Source organism: Amia ocellicauda, chromosome 13 (genome assembly GCF_036373705.1).
Source record: "Amia ocellicauda isolate fAmiCal2 chromosome 13, fAmiCal2.hap1, whole genome shotgun sequence".
Lineage (NCBI taxonomy): Eukaryota > Metazoa > Chordata > Actinopteri > Amiiformes > Amiidae > Amia > Amia ocellicauda.
This window is the reverse complement of record NC_089862.1, coordinates 16581400-16593286: the sequence shown is the minus strand read 5'-3', so window position 1 is coordinate 16593286 and position 11887 is coordinate 16581400. Positions and strand designations below refer to the sequence as shown.

The 11887-nt window shown below is 39.1% G+C and overlaps 1 pseudogene; it reads left to right on the top strand.

Moving 5' to 3' along the window:
• Positions 1-9478: 9478 nt before the first annotated feature.
• Positions 9479-11193, top strand: LOC136766509 (tripartite motif-containing protein 16-like; annotated as a pseudogene).
• Positions 11194-11887: the final 694 nt, after the last annotated feature.

The window sequence follows — 11887 nt, the reverse complement described above, 5'->3', positions numbered from 1 at the left end:
TCAGCAATTCTTCTGAAACTCGTCACCAGTCTCAACGTCAACAGTGAAGAGGCGACTGCAGGATGCTGGCCTTCTAGGCAGAGTTGCAAAGAAAAGGCCATCTCTCAGACTGGCCAATACAAATAAAAGATTAAGATGGGCAAAAGAATACAGACACTGGACAGAGGAAGACGGGAAAAAAGTGCTATGGACAGACGAATCTAAGTTTGAGGTGTTCGGATCACAAAGAAGGACATTCGTGAGACGCAGACGCAGATTAAAAGATGCTGGAGGAGTGCTTGACGCCATTTGTCAAGCATGGTGGAGGCAATGTGATGGTCTGGGGGTGCTTTGGTGGTGGTAAAGTGGGAGATTTGTACAGGGTAAAAGGGATCTTGAAGAAGGAAGGCTATCACTCCATTTTGCAACGCCATGCCATACCCTGTGGACGGCGCTTGATTACAGCCAGTTTCCTCCTACAACAGGACAATGACCCAAAGCACAGCTCCAAACTATGCAAGAACTATTTAGGGAAGAAGCGGTCAGCTGGTATTCTGTCTGTAATGGAGTGGCCAGCACAGTCACCGGATCTCAACCCTATTGAGCTGTTGTGGGAGCAGCTTGACCGTATGGTATGTAAGAAGTGCCCATCAAGCCAGTCCAACTTGTGGGAGGTGCTTCAGGAAGCACGGGGTGAAATCTCTTCAGATTACCTCAACAAACTGACAACAAGAATGACAAAGGTCTGCAAGGCTGTAATTGCTGCAAACGGAGGATTCTTTGACGAAAGCAAAGTTTGAAGGACACAATTATTATTTCAATTAAAAATCATTATTTCTAACCTAAGACTATATTTCCTATTCATTTTGCTATATTTCCTGTTCAAACTAATTTCATGTATGTTTTCATGGAAAACAATTAAATATCTAAGTGACCCCAAACTTTTGAATGGTAGTGTATATATAACTGGATCTAAATATCTAAATATACATATATACATAGAGAGACAGAGAGAGCGAGAGATGCATTTGTTTTAGTTTTTATATTCATTTTATGTAATATAAATATGATAACTCATACATGTATTCAATAAAATAAAGTACAGGCTACATCCTTGATTTACACTCACCTAAAGGATTATTAGGAACACCATACTAATACTGTGTTTGACCCCCTTTTGCCTTCAGAACTGCCTTAATTCTACGTGGCATTGATTCAACAAGGTGCTGAAAGCATTCTTTAGAAATGTTGGCCCATATTGATAGGATAGCATCTTGCAGTTGATGGAGATTTGTGGGATGCACATCCAGGGCACGAAGCTCCCGTTCCACCACATCCCAAAGATGCTCTATTGGGTTGAGATCTGGTGACTGTGGGGGCCAGTTTAGTACAGTGAACTCATTGTCATGTTCAAGAAACCAATTTGAAATGATTCGACCTTTGTGACATGGTGCATTATCCTGCTGGAAGTAGCCATCAGAGGATGGGTACATGGTGGTCATAAAGGGATGGACATGGTCAGAAACAATGCTCAGGTAGGCCGTGGCATTTAAACGATGCCCAATTGGCACTAAGGGGGCTAAAGTGTGCCAAGAAAACATCCCCCACACCATTACACCACCACCACCAGCCTGCACAGTGGTAACAAGGCATGATGGATCCATGTTCTCATTCTGTTTGCGCCAAATTCTGACTCTACCATCTGAATGTCTCAACAGAAATCGAGACTCATCAGACCAGGCAACATTTTTCCAGTCTTCAACTGTCCAATTTTGGTGAGCTTGTGCAAATTGTAGCCTCTTTTTCCTATTTGTAGTGGAGATGAGTGGTACCCGGTGGGGTCTTCTGCTGTTGTAGCCCACCCGCCTCAAGGTTGTACGTGTTGTGGCTTCACAAATGCTTTGCTGCATAGCTCGGTTGTAACGAGTGGTTATTTCAGTCAAAGTTGCTCTTCTATCAGCTTGAATCAGTCGGCCCGTTCTCCTCTGACCTCTAGCATCAACAAGGCATTTTCGCCCACAGGACTGCCGCATACTGGATGTTTTTCCCTTTTCACACCATTCTTTGTAAACCCTAGAAATGGTTGTGCGTGAAAATCCCAGTAACTGAGCAGATTGTGAAATACTCAGACCGGCCCGTCTGGCACCAACAACCATGCCACGCTCAAAATTGCTTAAATCACCTTTCTTTCCCATTCAGACATTCAGTTTGGAGTTCAGGAGATTGTCTTGACCAGGACCACACCCCTAAATGCATTGAAGCAACTGCCATGTGATTGGTTGGTTAGATAATTGCATTCATGAGAAATTGAACAGGTGTTCCTAATAATCCTTTAGGTGAGTGTATATACCAGCTTCTAAAGCATTTGTATATGTGTTTCATACATTCTGTAAATATTAAACAGAACAAAGGGTTCACAGAGAAATTCAAAGGGCAAAGTTGAAAAATCTGTTACTGCAATTTAGCAGTCACAATTCAACTGAAATTCAAATTGTATCTTTAGAAATCTGAAAAGTATAAATGTCATTCAAGGATTTCGAAAAAATTACAATTTTAGCATTAACCTGTTTCATAGTTCACATTAGTTGAAATGAGTTTGGGAAATAATTATATTTGATTTTCACATATACTTAAGACCCATGTTGCTAAGTTAAATGGGGTTTTACCAAAATCAATTCTGGAAATTGTCGAGTCATGCTGGGGTATCCTGTGTTTCTGTACATCTGCAATTGCTTTTGCCTGTAGAATGAAATGCAAGTGATCAATGACTCTCATATTCCGGAGATGAAATCATAATGGACCGATCTAAATTTCACTATCAAAAGTAGGCTGAAGCCTTTCATTCAAAATACAATTTTCTAAGATTTTCCCACTGAAATATTGTGGCATTAGTATGCTGTTCTTTTGTTTTGAGTTTGTCCTCTAATGGAATTGCTTGCAGCATTCTGAATTCCCAGATATTATCAGACCGTGTTTTATAAATGCTGAAAGGCAGCATGTCAGATGATAAGCAATAAACTTTATCCAGACTTTCATCTACCTGTTACAGAGCTTCTCTTTGTGTCAACCGATAGATTGCAACACGGTGTGAGCGGTTCACATATAACCCCAGAGGGATGACACAGCTCAGCTTTAATTTGAGGTGTTGATAGTGATGAATAGCACTGTTTACCACAACCTTCAGCTCATTTCAGGTGTCAAACACTGCTTATTTAATCAGTCATCTATTCTATGCCAATCCATCAGTCTTTCTGGGATTTATTTATTTATTTAATATGCTGCCTTGACACCAGATTAATTCTCTCTGATAATATCCTTATAATTTAATGAATAAGAGAAGTCAGAAGTTTCATCGCTGCCTTAATAGATCTTGCTTGACATTTCTGTCCGTGAGGAGGAGCTGACTTGAATATCTACACCTTTAATGATATCATTCTTAAGGTAACAGATCCAACTCACAATTACCATCAAATGGGAAATGATGAGCTCATGCAACTGACTGAGTGAAGGTCAAGCCATATTTATTCAGATCCAGATGGAGTCAACACATCATTAACCTGAAGATGTTTCCATACATTGTTTCCTGTATCTATTGAGCACATTATGCTTTTTTTTCTTTCTAATTTTTAAGTATCTATTACATACTTATCTACATACATATCAAACTAAGGTCAAGTGGTCTGTCATCCTGGAGGTAAGAACTCATAGAAAATCATGTAAAAATGTTAAAGCTTGCCACTGTATAGCAAAAACAGTCCAATTCATAGAACATCAATTACCTTTGGATTTGCAATTAAATGAAGGAGATAAAGAACCAGGGATGTCTGTGGTGGGTGGTATATAGAAATGCTTCAAGCACTGTATAATAAAAAAAGATCAGTCAATTATATATATCCATGGTAATGGGCATGGGATTAAGAAAAAATAAAGCTGAAGGGTTTTATTTTTTTCTTTACTCTACTAGTTCTCACATAAGTCCAAGTTTAAGGGTGCTTTCATTTTTTTAATACATATAAATGTACATATTTCAACATATTTAATGTTTGATGGATAATAGCATTTCAAAATCAGAAGGATAATTATTCTTGTTCATTTATGTCCAGGAAATATTCAAATTGTAACGTTAGCAATATTTACTATAGGCTTATCCGGTATATTATAAGGACTCCTTCGTTATAAAACTAAAATAACATGACTACTGTGTGCAAATATGGCAGCTCAATGTGTTTAATAAATATTAGCCTCTCTGCTGTAGCATATCATGACCATGGAGTGTTAGCCAGGACATTGATCACAGAGTAATCTATATCAATCATTGGCTGTCTTTTGCAGCAAGAGAAAAAAGACACAGAGAGACTGCGGGAGAAAGTGTGCTATAATAAATGTATTCACAATGAAGGTTTCAGTGATTCCTTCTTCTTTCTTGCTTGTTTTGGTTAATTTGCCGTTGTTGTGCTCCAGTTGAACGTAGGTGTAGGTGTAGGTTAAATGAGCTGCAATACATGTTGTAAGCAGTCGCAGGCAGCTGTGAAATTTGTGCAGTGTGGAACGGCGAGGTGTTCAGATCTGCTATAATGTGCATGGTGATGTTCTTTTGTGAATTATATATACAATATTGTTTTTAACTTCTAAATGTCCACTTCACATCTCTCAGAAGCACTGATCAGAGTTTGAACATCAACACATATCTTAGAAGCTGTGCTAAAATATTTGCAACCTTGCTTCTCCGTGATAACACTTGCAAGGAATGACAAAATAACTGTTCAACATACCTGCCAAGAAACTCCTGAGAGACTAACTTACTCCTGAAGTAGTCAGCTTGTGGACAAGCCTATTTTGGGTGGGATTTATTCATTCTAGTGAAATGATTGCTGCCTGTTATGTTTGCATAGAAAAAATACACCAGTTATGTGGTTCAGAGGCACATTTTCTATATAAAGTTAGAATTTTGATGTCATGGATTTTCACCTGCTGTCATAGCAATGCAATTTGGCACTGTGCTTTAAAATTGTCTGCCAAATTACTATCTTGTTCTCGGCACAGTTCACAAAAAAGCAATCAGGTGTGACAGACAGCATGCAGCTCACAGCAACGACCTCTGAGACATACCGAGCGTGCTGTGACCGCATTGCAATCCCAGAACTTTTCATTAAGTGTATCGCCGGTTGTTTGCTAACGTTTAAATTCTGCCAACTACCTTAGACTTTTAAACAGACTTCGACTGTTGAGTCCCCAGTAAAAAAGTATACTTTTTTTAGGTGAGCACCTCACGTTTTTTCCTTGGTCATCAAAATAGGGGATGGTTGATGCTCGATCAGCTCGGAGAACCGGTGGTACCTCTTACCACATGCAGCAGTTTCATATTAAAAAAACATCAATACTTGACTGCAACAGCTGGAAGGATGTGCAATTCCATTCCTCCTTATTTCTGTCAAATCCAGTTTGTGTGGATAGAATGTATTAACACCAATGGAGGGGGGGATACCCACCAGGGTGACAGATTACTGCTTGAAAGATGAAAATGCCTCAATATTTGACACCTCTGAAATAGGCAGCTTCAGCAATACAATGTTTAAAAATTATGAGTAATGGCATCTGTCTGTCTTTGAATTGTATGGGTAACTCGCACTCTTAGTCTTGCAGCAGAATGTCAGGGGATTTGAGGGAAAGAGCCAGTGAAGAGCCTTCACCATCACCAGGAAATCCTGTTTGATTACAATTTTATCAAAGAGATATTCCATGTGTCGTACAAGAGTCAGGCAAAAGTTTTAAATTGCACATATTGTGACAACGACTTTTTATAACACAAATTACCCTCCATATTTATTTACTGAATTGAATATGTACTTTGAAAACCCAACTACAACTGCCGGTCTAAATGTCTGTTTTTTCCGAATCGTAGGAAATTAAGGAGCATTACAAACACGTAAGTTGTACTGAATACGCAAATCACTGATGAATATGCAAATTGGTGATGAACTGACGCTGGTGATGAAATGTTTGTGATAAACATTGTGTTTTTCAAAATGGCAACAGTGAAATCCACTGTTTGTTTTTTATTACTGCATAATACTGACATGTACTTCTTATTATTTATAAAGTTTACTAATTTTAGACTCTGTTTAAACCCAGATTAATTTTACATTAGAGCCTTTCATATTATATGTTGAACAGCACGTTAAAGCTCTTGTGACATCACCAATGCAACACAAGGGTACATCAGAATAATCCCAGGCTGGGAGGCATGTGCTGTGTGGACAGGATAATATTACTGAATCTCTAAATCTAGAAACAAAGAGTGTTTCAGGGGGATTTGACAAACTGCTTGTGATCCCAGGCAGCTTAAACTGCTATTTCATGATTTGGAAACAAGAGCAGGACTACAGGGAAACATCCAGGAATAAAGTACACAGAGCACACACTGATTAAAAAAGAAAAAAAAAATACTTTTGGTGCAATTTGCGTGTGATGTTTTCTTGTATAATAAATGCAATTATAACATGGGTCTGGGTGGGGCTCACTTGGATTGGGTTTTGCAAAACATGACTATGGGAATATATTTCATGATATACCATAATAAATGTTTTTTCTGGCATGTTTACTATATGGCTTACTCATGGTCTAGTATAGTTAAGGTTTCCTTTGTAACTCGAAATCATAATTTAGCTTTTTGGTTACACTTTGCAATGAGTAGTAGGAGTAACTAAAGATGTACTTACCAAGTACCTACTATGTAAATACACTGTAACTAGGGAGACTTATTCTGAAGTGTTACCAGCTTTTCGTTTAATTATTATGTATTCTCAATTACATTTGTATAGTGTTTGCTATTAAATTATATTTTTAGTACAATATTAATTACATTTAGAATCAAACATTTTAGTATAAACTAAATCAAAACTTATAGTGAACTGCAAACGTGTCAGAAGCCATTTTCTACTTCTATAAATACAATTGTGATAGATTACAAATAATTTATGATAGGTCCAAGTTTTGATTTGCCTCAGACCTTTGACTGCTGACAATAAAGCTAGTCTAGGAATTACTGATGAAAACTACCATACAATAACACAGAATTGAAAATGGAATGAATAAAGTATTAATTGTATTAGCTACTATAGAATTAATATGCACCTTTACAATTCTAAATTAAGGAGACACAGATGAAGCTAAAACCAATTTGTTGAGATCAATTTGAGTCCTGGGGGGAATCAAAGTAACAGATTGTTGATGCTGCACTGTGTATATGACAACACTGAATACAGCCACAGTGAGCTATACATTTCTATTTATTTTATCTTGGAGCACCCTTCAGTTTCCCACAGGTCTGGGACTCATTGAAAAGAACAGCAGATGACAAAACCTGATCTGGAGCACGGAGGCCAGGCCATTAATTAAAGTATTTAATTGGAAATGAATCCAACACACGTGGCTGGTTCCCTGCACCTTTTCATTTATAACCCTTCCAGGTTACATTTAATGACAGCTGAGAAAAATGAACCTATTCATTGTCCAATGACACTGCAGCTTCCCAACAGGGAGACAAATCAATCAGATGGGCCTCCAAGCTTGAGCTTCTTTAATAATCAACTAATAACCTTTCATAACCTTGACAACATGTACCATTAATTTTAACTTGGCTTTAAACACACACTTTGACTGACTGAGAATGTGGTGCAATGTATTATTATAAGGATGCTAGTAAGCTCGTGTTCATATATTCACAATTAAGAAATCAGCAAATTGAGCTTTGCCTACTTAAAAAAGGAAAATCAAATTAAGATTAGTATAAATGGTATTTTATTAAAGTGACGTGGTAAAAGTAACATCATGAGATCTAACCATGGAGTCAAAAACATTGCAAACAAAAAGCATTTTACTGAACTAATGCATGCAACAATATACACATTGTATTCTGTACACCAATGGGTATGATTTATTTTGCACAACTTGTAATTTATCTTTAGATCATACTCAAAAGTCAACAACTGACCGACATTTATCACCAGAAAAAAAAAAAAAACAGTAAACAAGGCTAGTAAACTGCTATTTAACAACCTCTTCCAATAAAAACGTAGGGGAAATGAAATTATAAATGGTGACAAGATGTTATTTTAGTTTTGAGAGAGGCATTTGATGGGGCTGTTATTCCCCGGGTAAAAACTATAATCCCAAAACTACATGCATTTCTGAACAAACATAATACATTTGGGAACAATTTCTATAGTAGGGCAACTAAAAAGGGAATATTGGTGATTTGCACATGATGAACATTATACAACTGATGAAGTTGTCTGACAAACTCAACATCACACAATGGCTCAACCTGCTAATATATCACATCACACTGGAAAAAACATAACCTCTAATATAAACAAGGATAACAGATTTACTGAGACTTGGGCACAAATTCTTAACCTTTTACATTTACCTTATTAATTAAACACACACACACACACACACACACACACACATGTTCACACGTGCACACACATACCTACTGTACACAGGTGTACACACAAACACACAATTCAAAACAGTAGTCTGTATTACACTGTATTTGTTTTAGTTTGCGTCTTTCTCCATACATGAACATAATTAAGATGTTTCTACTGGGATTTTAAAAGTATAATAATGGAATTTGTGTGTTTGTCTCTTTGTCTGTCCATCTGGCTGTCGGTTCATCTGTCTGTTTGTCTGCCGGTTTTTGTCTATAAATGGGTTTAATATATTCTGGTGCTGGGGTGGAAGGTGAGTATTAGGATGGGGAAGGGATGGCACTTCATGCTTTTATGTTTTTTTCCACAATAAAAAATTATTAAAAAAAAAAAAGAATTCTGCAAAGCTAAATGTGTGTATAATTTTGAAAGACTGGTCTGTCTATGATCTCTGCACCTCTGTCATTATCATCATCAACATTATGGCTAGTGACATTCTCTTGGACAGCACCACCCCCATTAGCATTTGGTCTGTCGTTCCCCCCTCAGACCTCCACAGCGTCATTGTTAACCATCACCACCTCTGTTGTGTTGTACATTGTTTAAAGTCTACAATAGATATTCAAAGATGTTAACATGATGATCATTTACAGTGTGGTTAGCTGCAGCACCTACTGTATACAATGAAAAACATGTCTGTACAATTATCTGTTGGAATAGGGTTATTGATTATTTCATTAACCATTTAATGATCAATAAAAGATTGTACTGCTATTGGATACCACCTCTTTCTGAATTTCTCTTTCTCTACAATGTTTCCACAATGGCATAGTGTTCTGTGGTAACTTCATTACACTGTTGTCAGGTGAGCTGGGGCAGCAGTGGCTTCAGACAGCAGGTATATTACAAGCTGGAGCCCAGTTGAAAACAGCACAGCAATTCTAATAGAAGAAATACAGCCCTCCTTAGTAAGGCATCAGTCACAAACCACACCTCCTGCAGCTCTGGTAAGATCCAGGAAGCCTCTCCCACACACACAGATAAGTTTAGTTTCTGCTGAAAAAGACTGACTGGAACTGCGTCTCTCTATCTCTGTCTCTCATTTCGGCAGCAAAATGGCAGAAGCTGGAGTTTTACTGGATCAGATCAGCTGCTCAGTGTGTCTGGACACACTGAGGGATCCAGTGACCATTCTCTGTGGACACAGTTACTGTCTGGACTGAATTAAGAACTGCTGGGACCAGGATGATAACATCGGTACCTACAGCTGCCCCCAATGCAGAGAGGTCTTCACCCCCAGACCTGTACTGTGCAGAAACACCACGCTGGCTGAAGTGGTGGAGCGACTGAAGAAGACAGGGCTAAATACCCCTCCTCCCCCTCCTGTTCACAGTCCTGCTGGACCTGGAGATGTGTCATGTGATTTCTGCACTGAAGATAAGACAATAGCTGTGAAATCCTGTCTGGTGTGTCTGGCCTCTTACTGTCAGACTCACGTTCAGCCTCACTTCAAGTCTCCTGCCTTTCAGAAACACAAGCTGGTTGATGCCACCGGGCGTCTGGATGATGTTCTCTGCTCTAATCATCAGAAACTGCAGGAGGTCTATTGCTGCACTGATCAGAAGTGTATCTCTATGCTGTGCACAATGGATGATCATAGAGGCCACGATTCAGTCTCAGCTGCATCAGAAAGGGCGGAGAAACAGAAGGAGCTGGGGAAAACACAAGGAAAATACCAGCAGAGACTCGAGCAGAGAGAGAAGGAGCTGAAGACACTGAGACACACTGTGGAGTCACTCAAGAGCTCTGCACAGACAGCAGTGGAGGACAGTGAGAGGATCTTCACTGAGCTGATCCGCTCCATTGAGAGAAGGCGCAGTGAGGTTACACAGATGATCAAAGCCGAGGAGAAGGCTGAAGTGAGTCAGGCTGAGGGACTCATAGAGACACTGGAGCAGGAGATTGGTGAGCTGAGGACGAGAGATGCTGTTCTGAAGCAGCTCTCCCTCACAGAGGATCAAGTCCACTTCCTCCAGAAATGCCAGTCTCTCTATGCCCCTCCTGGAGCTGCAGACTCACCCAACATCATTGCCAAGTGATACATCTCTCTTGATGCCATGGGGAAAGCTCTCACTGAACTGAAGGAGCGACTGGAGGACGTCTGCTAGAGGGAAGTGGTCAAGATCTCTCAGACACTGAAGAGAGTCACCTCTCTGCAGGATCCAGAGCCCAGGACCCGTGCAGAGTTTTTACAATATTCCTGTGAACTCACACTGTATCCCAACACATTGCACAGACGGCTGATACAGCGGGGCAGGACTGTGACACTGAGAAGTCCTATCCTGACACCGTCCTATCCTGATCACCCAGAGAGATTTGACTACTGGTTGCAAGTGCTGTGCAGAGAGGGTCTGTCTGGGAGTCGCTGTTACTGGGAGGCAGAGTGGAGTGGGAAAGGGGTGCTATAGGTGTCACATATAGAGGAATCAGCAGGAAAGGAGGGGATAAAGACTGCCACCTTGGATACAATGACAAGTCCTAGAGTTTGGAGTATGATGGGTCCTGTTGCTCATTCTGGCACAAAATTACGAGGACTGTTCTATCCCCTTGCCCTCCCCACAGAATAGGAGTGTTTGTGGACCATGGAGCCGGAACTCTTTTGTTCTACAGCGTCTCTGTTATTGTTGTTTTTGTTATTATTATTAATATTTGAATAGCAGTATAAGTAATAGTAACTCTAGTGTTTATGTGACTTAAATAAAGACTATTGTACATATGTAGATTTCCAAAGAAATTACACATTGAGTGCAGGAAGGACACATTTACATTCCAATTGGGTGATTGTTCCTTAAAACTGTCCCTGCTGTGTTTCCAGTCATACTCTCCAGACTAGGGGCTAGATGAACTCAAAACCTGTGAAGTATAATTCTGGACCTTATTGTGCTTTAATGTATTGTTAGAAGTCACTAACTAGTATTTTAAAATCAAAACGCAAAAGGGTTTGACTTTGTAATTTGTGATTAGTGGGTGGGTCAAAGTTTTGATTTGGTCTAGTCCGATATCGGATCTAAATGCTTTATTTGAAGTGGCAACATTTCAATCATCGAACTTCTTTGCTATGAGTTCGTAATGGAAATCGTATGCAGAAGAATGTGCATGGCCTGACACTTATTATATATGTAATGAGAGTGCTATACTCTTAACTGCTACTTAATAAGTTAAATACTTGAAAGTTGAAGAGCAGTGCACCATTTATTGCCATTTGCTTGTTAGACATTAATGTAAATGAATGGTAATGATGCACTCTTCTCTCCAAATATATTCCTCCTCCATAAAAGCATTTCAGCTTAATGGCCTGGATATTATTGTTCTAAACCGTCTAATGTTCTGATGGTTAGTTACACTGTTGTACAGCATGTCACTGCACTTCACAGTGAAGTTTTAAAAAGTGAATGATTCATACTGTAAAA